This window comes from Primulina tabacum, chromosome 10 (genome assembly GCF_025594145.1).
Source record: "Primulina tabacum isolate GXHZ01 chromosome 10, ASM2559414v2, whole genome shotgun sequence".
Lineage (NCBI taxonomy): Eukaryota > Viridiplantae > Streptophyta > Magnoliopsida > Lamiales > Gesneriaceae > Primulina > Primulina tabacum.
In genome coordinates, this window is record NC_134559.1 from 35896699 (window position 1) to 35910325 (window position 13627).

At 43.1% G+C, this 13627-nt stretch overlaps 16 non-coding genes across 16 annotated transcripts; all 16 read right to left on the bottom strand.

Annotated features, from left to right (window-relative positions):
• Positions 1–12: 12 nt before the first annotated feature.
• Positions 13–131, bottom strand: LOC142506711 (5S ribosomal RNA). Its single transcript, XR_012804993.1, has one exon. It is a non-coding gene; the product is annotated as a 5S ribosomal RNA (ribosomal RNA).
• Positions 132–812: 681 nt separating this feature from the next.
• On the bottom strand, positions 813–930 carry LOC142506573 (5S ribosomal RNA). Its single transcript, XR_012804862.1, has one exon. It is a non-coding gene; the product is annotated as a 5S ribosomal RNA (ribosomal RNA).
• A 683-nt stretch (positions 931–1613) lies between these two features.
• Positions 1614–1732, bottom strand: LOC142517524 (5S ribosomal RNA). Its single transcript, XR_012813266.1, has one exon. It is a non-coding gene; the product is annotated as a 5S ribosomal RNA (ribosomal RNA).
• A 681-nt stretch (positions 1733–2413) lies between these two features.
• LOC142515309 (5S ribosomal RNA) lies at positions 2414–2532 on the bottom strand. Its single transcript, XR_012811162.1, has one exon. It is a non-coding gene; the product is annotated as a 5S ribosomal RNA (ribosomal RNA).
• A 640-nt stretch (positions 2533–3172) lies between these two features.
• LOC142515001 (5S ribosomal RNA) lies at positions 3173–3291 on the bottom strand. Its single transcript, XR_012810869.1, has one exon. It is a non-coding gene; the product is annotated as a 5S ribosomal RNA (ribosomal RNA).
• A 684-nt stretch (positions 3292–3975) lies between these two features.
• Positions 3976–4094, bottom strand: LOC142510371 (5S ribosomal RNA). The gene has a single exon (XR_012808487.1). It is a non-coding gene; the product is annotated as a 5S ribosomal RNA (ribosomal RNA).
• A 683-nt stretch (positions 4095–4777) lies between these two features.
• Positions 4778–4896, bottom strand: LOC142510080 (5S ribosomal RNA). The gene has a single exon (XR_012808212.1). It is a non-coding gene; the product is annotated as a 5S ribosomal RNA (ribosomal RNA).
• Positions 4897–5579: 683 nt separating this feature from the next.
• On the bottom strand, positions 5580–5698 carry LOC142509914 (5S ribosomal RNA). Its single transcript, XR_012808059.1, has one exon. It is a non-coding gene; the product is annotated as a 5S ribosomal RNA (ribosomal RNA).
• A 632-nt stretch (positions 5699–6330) lies between these two features.
• On the bottom strand, positions 6331–6453 carry LOC142507618 (5S ribosomal RNA). The gene has a single exon (XR_012805871.1). It is a non-coding gene; the product is annotated as a 5S ribosomal RNA (ribosomal RNA).
• A 683-nt stretch (positions 6454–7136) lies between these two features.
• Positions 7137–7255, bottom strand: LOC142506901 (5S ribosomal RNA). The gene has a single exon (XR_012805174.1). It is a non-coding gene; the product is annotated as a 5S ribosomal RNA (ribosomal RNA).
• Positions 7256–7938: 683 nt separating this feature from the next.
• Positions 7939–8057, bottom strand: LOC142516134 (5S ribosomal RNA). Its single transcript, XR_012811945.1, has one exon. It is a non-coding gene; the product is annotated as a 5S ribosomal RNA (ribosomal RNA).
• A 1023-nt stretch (positions 8058–9080) lies between these two features.
• LOC142507429 (5S ribosomal RNA) lies at positions 9081–9199 on the bottom strand. The gene has a single exon (XR_012805688.1). It is a non-coding gene; the product is annotated as a 5S ribosomal RNA (ribosomal RNA).
• Positions 9200–9756: 557 nt separating this feature from the next.
• On the bottom strand, positions 9757–9875 carry LOC142513891 (5S ribosomal RNA). Its single transcript, XR_012809814.1, has one exon. It is a non-coding gene; the product is annotated as a 5S ribosomal RNA (ribosomal RNA).
• A 1542-nt stretch (positions 9876–11417) lies between these two features.
• LOC142507747 (5S ribosomal RNA) lies at positions 11418–11538 on the bottom strand. Its single transcript, XR_012805995.1, has one exon. It is a non-coding gene; the product is annotated as a 5S ribosomal RNA (ribosomal RNA).
• Positions 11539–12220: 682 nt separating this feature from the next.
• Positions 12221–12341, bottom strand: LOC142516797 (5S ribosomal RNA). Its single transcript, XR_012812572.1, has one exon. It is a non-coding gene; the product is annotated as a 5S ribosomal RNA (ribosomal RNA).
• A 681-nt stretch (positions 12342–13022) lies between these two features.
• LOC142508131 (5S ribosomal RNA) lies at positions 13023–13141 on the bottom strand. Its single transcript, XR_012806359.1, has one exon. It is a non-coding gene; the product is annotated as a 5S ribosomal RNA (ribosomal RNA).
• Between the last annotated feature and the right edge of the window lie 486 nt (positions 13142–13627).

Below are 13627 nucleotides of genomic sequence, written 5' to 3' on the forward strand. Positions count from 1 at the left end.
AAAACACGAAAAGGGGTGCAACACGAGGAGTTCCCTGGGGGTCACCTATCCTAGTAATGCTCTCGCCCAAGCACGCTTAACTTTGGAGTTCTAATGGGATCCGGTGAATTAGTGCTGGTATGATCGCACCCGACATTGAGTGGATGTTTATTCTTATATCCCAAGAGTACGTGTGGAGAAAGCGACGATGGACAACACGCGGCACTACTCTCGCCTAATCAGAACCATGATGTTAAGCGTTCTGGTGCGATGGGAGAGCTAGGATGGGTAACCTCCCTGGGAAGTACTCGTGTCACGACCGTTTACGTAAATTATGGATAAAACAGTCGAAATAATTGTTTTTAATGAGTTAAACGTCTCCGGAGTAATCTACGTAATACCCTTCTGCTTAGAACCGGCTCACGACAACAAAAATCGCTAAGTATTCCCAGAAAACAGAAAAAAAATAAGAAGAAGAAAATAGCGAATGTAAAACTATTATTATGCCTGGGATAAAATAAAATGGAACCGGAATCAATTTCGGACTTCCTAAGCGGATTTCTCGAGGAAACGAAAGCTTAACTGAAGCGGAAAATCGCAAATTAGAGGGTTTTAGAGAAGAAATTCGGCTAAAATCTCGCCAGCTCATTGCGGAGTAAAAAGTCTCGTTCGTTTGCCTGTTTACAATCAAATTAGGCTACAATTTTGTCCAAATCCGGCAATGTTCGAGCTACGTTGATTTCACATGTCTTATCTGGTCCTGATCGAAATTCAAGTGATTTGAGCCGAAAATCATCTGTCAACAAGTAATAAAATATAGAAAAACACGAAAAGGGGTGCAACACGAGGACTTCCCAGGGGTCAAACATCCTAGTATTGCTCTCGCCCAAGCACGCTTAACTTCGGAGTTCTGATGGGATCCGGTGCATTAGTGCTAGTATGATTGCACCCGACATTGAGTGGGATGTTTATTCTTATATCCCTCGAGTACGTGTGGAACGGGCGGCGATGGACAACACGCGGCACTGCTCTCGCCCAATCAGAACCATGAAGTTAAGTGTTCTGGCGCGATGGCAGAGCTAGGATGGGTGACCTCCCGTGAAAGTTCTCGGGTCGTGACCGTTTACGTAAATTATGGATAAAACAGTCGACATAATTGTTTTTAATTAGTTAACTGTCTCCGGAGTAATCTGGGTCATACTCTTCGGCACAGAACCGGCTCACGACAACAAAAATCGCTTAATGTTCCCAGAAAATAGAAAAAAAATAAGAAGAAGAAAATAGCGAATGTAAAGCTTTTCTTATGCATGGGTTGCGATAAAGTGGAACCGAAATCGAATTTCGAACTTCCTAAGCGGATTTCTCGAGGAAACGGAAGGTTAACAGAAGTGGAAAATCGCTAATTAGAGGGTCTTAGAGAAGGAATTAGGTTAAAATCTCGCAAGCTCATTGCGGAGTAATGAGCCTTGTTCGTTTGCCCGTTTACAATCAAATTAGACTACAATTTTGTCCGAATCCGGTAGTGCCCGAGCTACGTTGATTTCACATGTCTTATCAGATCCCGATCGAGATTCATATGATTTGAGCCGAAAATCGTCTGTCAACAAGTAATCAAAAATAGAAAAACACGAAAAAGGGTGCAACACGAGAACTTCCCAGGGGGTCACCCACCCTAGAACTGCTCTCGTTCAAGCACGCTTAACTTCGAAGTTCTGATGGGATCCGGTGCATTAATGCTGGTATGATCGCACCCGACATTGAGTGGGATGTTTATTCTTATATCCCTCGAGTACGTGTGGAGCGGGCGGCGATGGACAACACGCGGCACTGCTCTCGCCCAATCAGAACCATGAAGTTAAGCGTTCTGGCGCAATGGCAAAGCTAGGATGGGTGACCTCCCGGGGAAGACCTCGTGTCGCGACCGTTTACATAAATTATGGATAAAAAATTCGAAATAATTATTTTTAATGAGTTACCCGTTTCCGGAGTAATCTGGGTCATACCCTTCCGCACAGACCGGCTCACGACAACAAAAATCGCTAAATGTTCCCAGAAAATAGGAAAAAAATAAAAAGAAGAAAAAAGCGAATGTAAAGCTTTTATTATGCCTGGGATACGATAAAGTGGAACCGAAATGGAATTTCGAACTTCCTAAGCGGATTTTTCGAGGAAACGGAAGTTAACAGAAGCGGAAAATCGCAAATTAGAGGGCCTTAGAGAAGGAATTCGGCTAAAATCTCGTCAGCTCATTGCGGAGTAATGAGTCTCGTTCGTTTGCCCGTTTACATTCAAATTAGGCTACAATTTTGTCCGAATCCGGCAGTGCCCGAGTTACGTTGATTTCACATGTCTTATCAAGTCCCGATCGAGATTCAGATGATTTGAGCCGAAAATCGTCTGTCAACAAGTAATCAAAAATATAAAAACACGAAAAGGGGTGCAACACGAGGAGTTCCCTGGGGGTCACCTATCCTAGTACTGCTCTCGCCCAAGCACGCTTAACTTTGGAGTTCTGATGGGATCCGGTGAATTAGTGCTGGTATGATCGCACCCGACATTGAGTGGATGTTTATTCTTATATCCCAAGAGTACGTGTGGAGAAAGCGACGATGGACAACACGAGGCACTGCTCTCGCCTAATCAGAACCATGAAGTTTAGCGTTCTAGTGCGATGGGAGAGCTAGGATGGGTAACCTCCCTGGGAAGTACTCGTGTCACGACCGTTTACGTAAATTATGGATAAAACAGTCGAAATAATTGTTTTTAATGAGTTAAACGTCTCCGGAGTAATCTACGTAATACCCTTCTGCATAGAACCGGCTCACGTAAAAAGAAGAAAATAGCAAATGTAAAGCAATTATTATGTTTGGGATACAATAAAATGGAACCGGAATCGAATTTCAAACTTTCTAAGCGGATTTATCGAGGAAACGAAAGCTTAACAGAAACGGTAAATCGCAAATTAGAGGGTCTTAGAGAAGGAATTCGGCTAAAATCTCGTCAGCTCATTGCGTAGTAATGAGTCTCGTCCGTTTGCCCGTTTACAATTAAATTAGCCTACAATTTTGTCCAAATCCGGCAGTGCCCGAGCTACGTTGATTTCACATGTCTTATCTGGTCCCGATCGAGATTCAGATTATTTGAGTCAAAATTCATCTGTCAACAAGTAATCAAAAATAGAAAAACACGAAAAGGGGTGCAACACGAGGACTTTCCAGGGGGTCACCCATCTTAGTACTGGTCTCGCCCAAGCACGCTTAACTTCGGAGTTCTGATGGGATTCGGTGCATTAGTGCTGGTATGATCGCACCCCACATTGAGTGTGATTTTTATTCTTATATGCCTCGCGAACGTGTGAAGCGGGCGACGATGGACAACACGCGGCACTGCTCTCGCCCAATCAAAACCATGAAGTTAAGCGTTCTGGCGCGATGGTAGAGCTAGGATGGGTGACCTCCCTGTGAAGACCTCGTGTCGCGACCATTTACTCAAATTATGGATAAAATATTTCGAAATAATTGTTTTTAATGAGTTAACCGTCTCCGGAGTAATCTGGGTCATACCCTTCCGCACAGAACCGGCTCACGACAACAAAAATCGCTAAATGTTCCCAGAAAATAGGAAAAAAATAAGAAGAAGAAAATAGCGAATGTAAAACTTTTATTATACCTGGGATACGATAAAGTGGAACCGAAATCGAATTTCGAACTTCCTAAACGGATTTTTCGAGGAAACGGAAGCTTAACAGAAGCGGAAAATCGCAAATTAGAGGGTTTTAGAGAAGGAATTCGGCTAAAATCTCGCCAGCTCATTGCGGAGTAATGAGTCTCGTTCGTTTGCCCGTTTACAATCAAATTAGGCTACAATTATGTCCAAATCCGGCAGTGTCCGACCTACGTTGATTTCACATGTCTTATCTGGTCCCGATCGAGATTCAGATTATTTGAGCCGAAAATCGTCTGTCAACATGTAATCAAAAATAGAAAAACACGAAAAGGGGTGCAACATGAGGACTTCCCTGGGGGTCACCTATCCTAGCACTGCTCTCGCCCAAGCACGCTTAACTTCGGAGTTCTGATGGTATCCGGTGAATTAGTGCTGGTATGATCGCACACGACATTGAGTGGGATGTTTATTCTTATATCATTCGATTATGTGTGGAGCGGGCGGCGATAGACAACACGCGGCACTGCTCTCGTCCAATCAGAACCATGAAGTTAAGCGTTCTGGCGCGTTGGCAGAGCAAGGATGGGTGACCGCCCTTGGAAGTCCTCGTGTCGCGACCGTTTACGTAAATTATGGATAAAACAGTCGACATAATTGTTTTTAATGAGTTAACCGTCTCCGGAGTAATCTGGGTCATACCATTCGGCACAGAACCGGCTCACGACAACAAAAATCGATAAATGTTCTTAGAAAATAGGAAAAAAATAAGAAGAAGAAAATAGCGAATGTAAAGCTTTTATTATGCCTGGGATACAATAAAGTGGAACTGAAATCGAATTTCGAACTTCCTAAGCGGATTTCTCGAGGAAACGGAAGCTTAACAGAAGCGGAAAATCGCAAATTAGAGGGTCTTAAAGAAGGAATTTGGCTAAAATCTCGCAAGCTCATTGCGGAGTAATGAGTCTCGTTCGTTTGCCAGTTTACAATCAAATTAGTCTACAATTTTGTCCAAATCCGGCAATGTCCGAGCTACGTTGATTTCACATGTTTTATCTATTCCTGATCAAGATTCAGAGGATTTGAGCCGAAAATCGTCTGTCACCAAGTAATCAAAAATAGAAAAACACGAAAAAGGGTACAACACAAGGACTTCTCAGGGGGTCACCCATCTTATCACTGCTCTCGCCCAAGCACGCTTAACTTCGGAGTTCTGATGGGATCCCGTGCATTAGTGCTTGTATGATCGCACCCGATATTGAGTTGGATGTTTAATCTTATATCCTTCGAGTATTTGTGGAGCGGGCAGCGATGGACAACACGCGGCACTGCTCTCGCCCAATCAGAACCATGAAGTTAAGCGTTCTGGCGCGATGGCAGAGCTAGGATGGGTGACCTCCCTGGGAAATCGTCGTGTCGCGACCGTTTACGTAAATTATGGATAAAACATTCAAAATAATTGTTTTTAATGAGTTAATCGTCTCTGGAGTAATCTGGGTCATACCCTTCCGCACAGAACCGGCTCACGACAACAAAAATCTCTAAATGTTCCCAGAAAATAGGAAAAAAATAAGAAGAAGAAAATAGCTAATGTAAAGCTTTTATTATGCCTGGGATACGATAAAGTGGAACCGAAATTGAATTTCGAACTTACTAAGCGGGTTACTCGAGGAAACGGAAGCTTAACAGAAGCGGAAAATCGCAAATTAGAGGGTTTTAGAGAAGGAATTCGGCTAAAATCTAGCCAGCTCATTGCGGAGTAATGAGTCTCGTTCGTTTGCCCGTTTACAATCAAATTAGGCTACATTTTTGTCCAAATCCAGCCGTGCCCGAGCTACGTTTATTTCACATCTATTATCTGGTCCCGATCGAGATTCAGATGATTTGAGCCGAAAATCGTCTGTGAACAGGTAATCAAGAATAGAAAAAGACGAAAAGGGGTGCAACACGAGGACTTCCCAGGTGGTCACCCATCCTAGTACTGCTCTCGTCCAAGCACGCTTAGCTTCGGAGTTCTGATGGGATCCGGTGCATTTGTGCTGGTATGATCGCACCCGACATTGATTGGATGTTTATTCTTATATCCCAATAGCACGTGTGGAGAAGGCGACGATGGACAACACGCGGCACTGCTCTCGCCCAATCAGAACCATGAAGTTAAGCGTTCTGGCGCGATGGCAGAGCTAGGATAGGTAACCTCCCTGGGAAGTACTCGTGTCACGACCGTTTACGTAAATTATGGATAAAACAGTCGAAATAATTGTTTTTAATGAGCAAGCCGTATCCGGAGTAATGAGTAAGCCGTATCCGGAGTAAGTATTCCCAGAAAATGGAAAAAAAAATAAGAAGAAGAAAATAGCGAATGTAAAACTATTATTATGCCTGTGATAAGATAAAATGGAACCGGAATAAAATTTCGGACTTCCTAATCGGATTTCTCGAGGAAACGGAAGCTTAACAGAAGCGAAAATCGCAAATTAGAGGGTTTTAGAAAAGAAATTCGGCTGAAATTTCGCAAGCTCATTGCGGAGTAATGATTCTCGTTCGTTTGGCAACAATTTTGTCCAAATCCGGCAGTGCCCGAGCTACGTTGATTTCACATGTCTCATCTGGTCCCGATCGAGATTCAGATGATTTGAGCCGAAAATCGTCTGTCAACAAGTAATCAAAAATAGAAAAACACGAAAAGGGGTGCAACACGAGGACTTCCCAAGGGGTCGGTCACCCATCCTAGTACTGCTCTCGCCCATGCACGCTTAACTTCGGAGTTCTGATGGGATCCAGTGCATTAGTGCTGGTATGATCGCACTTGATATTGAGTGGGATGTTTATTCTTATATCCTTCGAGTATGTGTGGAGCGGGCGGCGATGGACAACACGCGGCACTGCTCTCGTCCAATCAGAACCATGAAGTTAAGCGTTCTGGCACGATGGCAGAGCTAGGATGGGTGACCTCCCTTGGAAGTCCTCGTGTCGCTACCGTTTACGTAAATTACGGATAAAACAGTCGACATAATTGTTTTTAATGAGTTAACCGTCTCCGTAGTAATCTGGGTCATACCATTCGGCACAGAACCGGCTCACGACAACAAAAATCGATAAATGTTCCCAGAAAATAGGAAAAAAATAAGAAGAAGAAAATAGCGAATGTAATGCTTTTATTATGCCTGAGATACGATAAAGTGGAACCGAAATCGAATTTCGAACTTCCTAAGCGGATTTCTCGAGGAAACGGAAGCTTAACAGAAGCGGAAAATCGCAAATTAGAGGGTCATAAAGAAGGAATTTGGCTAAAATCTCGCAAGCACATTACGGAGTAATGAGTCTCGTTCGTTTTCCCGTTTAAAATCAAATTAGTCTACAATTTTGTCCAAATCTGGTAGTGCCTGAGCTACGTTGATTTCACATGTTTTATCTATTCCTGATCGAGATTCAGATGATTTGAGCTGAAAATCGTCTGTCATCAAGTAATCAAAAATAAAAAAATACGAAAAGGGGTACAACACGAGGACTTCTCAGGGGGTCACCCATCCTAGCACTGCTCTCGCCCAAACACGCTTAACTTCGGAGTTCTGATGGGATCTTGTGCATTAGTGCTGGTATGATCGCACCCGATATTGAGTTGGATGTTTATTCTTATATCCTTCGAGTATGTGTGGAGCGGGCGGCGATGGACAACACGCGGCACTGCTCTCTCCCAATCAGAACCATGAAGTTAAGCGTTCTGGCGCGATGGCAGAGCTAGGATGGATGACCTCCCTGGGAAGTCCTCGTGTCGCGACCCTTTACGTAAATTATGGATAAAACATTCAAAATAATTGTTTTTAACGAGTTGATTGTCTTTGGAGTAATCTGGGTCATACCCTTCCGCACAGAACCGGCTCACGACAATAAAAATCGCTAAATGTTCCCAAAAAATAGGAAAAAAATAAGAAGAAGAAAATAGCGAATGTAAAGCTTTTATTATGCATGGGATACGATAAAGTGGGACCGAAATTGAATTTCGAACTTACTAAGCGGATTACTCGAGGAAACGGAAGCTTAACAGAAGCGGAAAATCGCAAATTAGAGGGTCTTAGAGAAGGAATTCGGCTAAAATCTAGCCAGCTCATTGCGGAGTAATGAGTCTCGTTCGTTTGCCCGTTACCAATCAAATTACGCTACAATTTTGTCCAAATCCGGCAGTGCCCGAGCTACGTTGATTTCTCATGTCTTATCTGGTCCCGATCGAGATTCAGATGATTTGAGCCGAAAATCGTCTGTCAACAAGTAATCAAAAATAGAAAAACACGAAAATGGGTGCAACACGAGGACTTCCCAGGTGGTCACCCATCCTTGTACTGCTCTCGTCCAAGAACGCTTAGCTTCGGAGTTCTGATGGGATCCGGTGCACTAGTGCTGGTATGATCGCACCCGACATTGAGTGGATGTTTATTCTTATATCTCAAGAGTACGTGTGGAGAAGGCGACAATGGACAACACGCGGCACTGCTCTCGCCCAATCAGAACCATGAAGGTAAGCGTTCTGGCGCGATGGCCGAGCTAGGATGGGTAACCTCCCTGGGAAGTACTCGTGTCACGACCGTTTACGTAAATTATGGATAAAACAGTCGAAATAATTGTTTTAAATGAGTTATCCGTCTCCGGAGTAATCTGCGTCATACCCTTCCGCACAGAACCGGCTCACGACAACAAAAATCGATAAATGTACTCAGAAAATAGAAAAAAAAAATAAGAAGAAGGAAATAGCGAATGTAAACGGATTTCTCGAGGAAACGGAAGCTCAACAGAAGCGGAAAATCGCAAATTAGAGGGTCATAGAGAAGGAATTCGGCTAAAATCTCACCAGCTCATTGCGTAATAACGAGTCTCGTTCGTTTGCCCGTTTACAATCAAATTAGCCTACAATTTTGTCTAAATCCGGCAGTGGCCGAGCTACGTTGATTTCAGTCGAAATAATTTTTTTTTAATGTGTTAACCATCTCTGGGGTAATCTGCGTCATACCCATCCGCACAGAACCGGCTCACGACAACAAAAATCGATAATTGTTCCTAGAAAATAGAAAAAAAATAAGAAGAAGGAAATAACGAATGTAAAGCTATTATTATGCCTGGGATACGATAAAATGGAACCGGAATCGAATTTCGAACTTCCTAAGCGTATTTCTCGAGGAAACGAAAGCTTAACAGAAGCGGTAAATAGCAAATTAGATGGTCTTAGAGAAGGAATTCGGCTAAAATCTCGTCAGCTCATTGCGTAGTAATGAGTCTCGTCCGTTTGCCCGTTTACAATCAAATTAGCCTACAATTTTGTCCAGATCCGGCAGTGCCCGAGCCACGTTGATTTCACATGTCTTATCTGGTCCCGATCGAGATTCAGATGATTTGAGCCAAAAATCGTCTGTCAAAAAGTAATCAAAAATAGAAAAACACGAAAAAGGGTGCAACACGGGGACTTCCCATGGGGTCACCCATCCTAGTACTTCTCTCACCCAAGCACACTTAACTTCAGAATTCTGATGGGATCCAGTGCATTAGTGCTGGTATGATCGCACATGACATTGAGTGGGATGTTTATTATTATATCCTTCGAGTACGTGTGGAGCGGACGGCGATGGACAAAACAGTCGAAATAATTGTGTTTATTGAGTTAACCGTCTCCGGAGTGATCTACGTAATACACTTCCGCACAGAACCGGCTCACGACAAAAAAAATCGCTAAATGTTCCAGAAAATAGAAATAAAAAATAAGAAGAATCAAATAGCGAATGTAAAGCTATTATTATGCTGGGATACGATAAAATGGAACCGGAATCGAATTTCGGACTTCCTAAACGGATTTCTCGAAGAAACGAAAGCTTAACAGAAGCGGAAAATCGCAAATTAGAGGGTCTTAGAGAAGAAATTCGGCTAAAATCTCGCCAGCTCATTGCGGAGTAATGAGTCTCGTTCGCTTGCCCGTTCACAATCAAATTAGCCTACAATTTTGTCCAACTCCGGCAGTGCCCGAGCCATGTTGATTTCACATGTCTTATCTGGTCCCGATCGAGATTCAAATGATTTGAGCCGAAAATCGTCTGTCAACAAGTAATCAAAAATAGAAAAACACGAAAAGGGGTGCAACACGAGGACTTCTCAGATGGTCACCCATCCTAGTACTGCACTCGCCCAAGCACTCTTAACTTCAGAGTTCTAATGGGATCCGGTGCATTAGTGCTGGTATGATCGCACCTGAAATTGAGTGGGATGTTTTTTCTTATATCCTTCGAGTACGTGTGGAGCGGACGGCGATGGACAACACGCGGCACTGTTCTCGCCCAATGAGAACCATGAAGTTAAGCGTTATGGCGCGATGGCATAGCTAGGATGGGTGACCTCCTTGGGCAGTCCTCGTGTCGCGACCGTTTACGTAAATTATGGCTAAATAGTAGAAATAATTATTTTTAATGAGTTAACCGTCTCCAGAGTAATCTACGTTATACCCTTCCGCAGAGAACTGGCTCACGACAACAAAAATTGTTAAATGCTCCCAGAAAATAGGAAAAAACAAAACAAGAAGAAAATAACGAATGTAAAGCTATTATTATGCCTGGGATACGATAAAATGGAACTGGAATCGAATTTCGGACTTCCTAAACGGATTTCTCGAGAAAACAGAAGCTTAACAGAAGCGGAAAATCGCAAATTAGAGGGTCTTAGAGTGGGATGTTTATTCTTATATCCCTTAAGTACGTGTGGAGCGGGCGGCGATGGACAACACGCGGCGCTGCTCTCGCCCAATAAGAACCATGAAGTTAAGCGTTCTGGCGCGATGGCAATTCTAGGATGGGTGACCTCCCTGAGAAGACCTCTTGATGCGACCGTTTACGTAAATTATGGATAAAACAGTCGAAATAATTGTTTTTTATGAGTTATCCGTCTCCGGAGTAATCTGCGTCATACCCTTCCGCACAGAACCGGCTCACGACAACAAAAATCGATAAATGTACTCAAAAAATAGAAAAAAAAAATAAGAAGAAGGAAATAGCGAATGTAAAGCTATTATTATGCCTGGGATACGTTAAAATGGAACGAGAATCAAATTTCGTACTTCCTAAACGGATTTCTCGAGGAAACGAAAGCTCAATAGAAGCGGAAAATCGCAAATAGAGGGTCTTAGAGAAGGAATTCGGCTAAAATCTCACCAGCTCATTGCGTAGTAATGAGTCTCGTTCGTTTGCCCGTTTACAATCAAATTAGCCTACAATTTTGTCCAAATCCGGCAGTGCCCGAGCTATGTTTATTTCAGTCGAAATAATTTTTTTTAATGAGTTAACCGTCTCTGGGGTAATCTGTGTCATACCCTTCCGCACAGAACCGGCTCACGACAACAAAAATCGATAAATGTTCCCAGAAAATAGATTAAAAATAAGAATAAGGAAATAACGAATGTAAAGCAATTATTATGCTTGGGATACGATAAAATGGCACCGGAATCGAATTTCGAACTTCCTAAGCGGATTTCTCGATGAAACGAAAGTTTAGCAAGAGCGGTAAATCGCAAATTAGAGGGTCTTAGAGAAGAAATTCGGCTAAAATCTCGTCAGCTCATTGCGTAGCAATGAGTATCGTCCGTTTGCCCGTTTACATTCAAATTAGCCTACAATTTTGTCCAAATTTGGCAGTGCCTGAGCTACTTTCATTTCACATGTCTTATCTGGTCCCGATCGAGATTCATATGATTTGAGCCGAAAATCATCTGTCAACAAGTAATCAAAAATAGAAAAACACGAAAAGGGTTGCAACACGAGGACTTCCCAGGGGGTCACCCATCCTAGTACTGCTCTCGCCCAAGCACGCTCTTAACTTCGGAGTTCTGATTGAATCCGGTGCATTAGTGCTGGTATGATAGCACCCGACATTGAGTGGATGTTTATTCTTATATATCTCGAGTACGTGTGGAGCGGGCGGCGATGGACAACAGGCGGCACTGCTCTCGCCCAATAATAACCATTAAGTTAAGCGTTCTGGCGCGATGGCAGAGGTAGGATGGGTGACCTCCCTGGGAAGACCTCGTATCGCGACCGTTTACGTAAATTATGGATAAAACAGTCGAAATAATTGTTTTTAATGAGTTAACCGTCTCCGGAGTAATCTGCGTCATACCCTTCCGCACAGAACCGGATCACGACAACAAAAATCGATAAATGTTCCCAGTAAATAGAAAAAAAATAAGAAGAAGGAAATAACGAATGTAAAGCTATTATTATGCCTCGGATACGATAAAATGGAACCGGAATCGAATTTCGAACTTCCTAAGCGGATTTCTCGAGGAAACGAAAGCTTAACAGAAGCGGTAAATCGCAAATTAGAGGGTCTTAGAGAACGAATTCGGCTAAAATCTCGTCAGCTCATTGCGTAGTAATGAGTCTCGTCCGTTTGCCTATTTACAATCAAATTAGCCTACAATTTTGTCCAAATCCGGCAGTGCCCGAGCTACTTTCATTTAACATGTCTTATCTGGTCCCGATCGAGATTCAGATGATTTGAGCCGAAAATCGTCTGTCAACAAATAATCAAAAATAGAAAAACACGAAAAGAGGTGCAACACGAGGACTTCCCAGGGGGTCACCCATCCTAGTACTGCGCTTTCACCCAAGCACGCTTAACTTCGGAGTTCTGATGGGATCCGGTGCATTAGTGCTGGTATGATCGCACCCGACATTGAGTGGGATGTTTATTCTTATATCCCTCGAGTACGTGTGGAGCGGGCGGCGATGGACAACACGCGGCACTGTTCTCGCCCAATCAGAACCATGAATTTAAGCGTTCTGGCGCGATGGCAGAGCTAGGATGAGTGACCTCCCTGGGAAGACCTCGTGTCGCGACCGTTTACGAAAATTATGGATAAAACAGTCGAAATAATTTTTTAATGAGTTAACCGTCTCCGGAGTTATCTGCGTCATAATCTTCCGCACAGAACAGGCTCACGAAAACAAAAATCGATAAATGTTCCCAGAAAATAGAAAAAAAATAAGAAGAAGGAAATAACGAATGTAAAGCTATTATTATGCCTGGGATACGATAAAATGGAACCGGAATCGAATTTCGAACTTCCTAAGCGGATTTCTCGAGGAAACGAAAGCTTAACAGAAGCGGTAAATCGCAAATTAGAGGGTCTTAGAGAAGGAATTTGGCTAAAATCTCGTCAGCTCATTGCGTAGTAAGGAGTCTCGTCCGTTCGCCCGTTTACAATCAAATTAGCCTACAATTTTGTCCAAATCCGGCAGTGCCCGAGCTACTTTCATTTCACCTGTCTTATCTGGTCCTGATTGAGATTCAGTTGATTTGAGCCGAAAATCGTCTGTCAACAAGTAATCAAAAATAGAAAAACACGAAAAGAGATGCAACTGGAGGACTTCTCAGGGGGTCACCCATCCTAGTACTGCTCTCGCCCAAGCACGCTTAACTTTGGAGTTCTGATGGGATCCGGTTCATTAGTGCTGGTATGATCGCACCCGACATTGAGTGGGATGTTTATTCTTATATCCCTCGAGTACATGTGGAGCGGGTGGCGATGGACAACACGCGGCACAGCTCTCGCCCAATCATAACCATGAAGTTAAGCGTTCTGGCGCGATGGCAGAGGTAGGATGGGTGACCTCCCTGGGAAGACCTCGTGTCGAGACCGTTTACGTAAATTATAGATAAAACAGTCGAAATAATTGTTTTTAATGAGTTAACCGTCTCCGAAGTAATCTGCGTCATACCCTTCGGCACAGAACCGGCTCACGACAACAAAAATCGATAAATGTTCCCAGAAAATAGAAAAAAAAATAAGAAGAAGGAAATAACGAATGTAAAGCTATTATTATTCTTGTGATACGATAAAATGGAATTAGAATCGAATTTCGAACTTCCTAAGCGGATTTCTCGAGGAAACGAAAGCTTAACAGAAGCGTTAAATCGCAAATTAGAGGGTCTTAGAAAAGGAATTCGGCTAAAA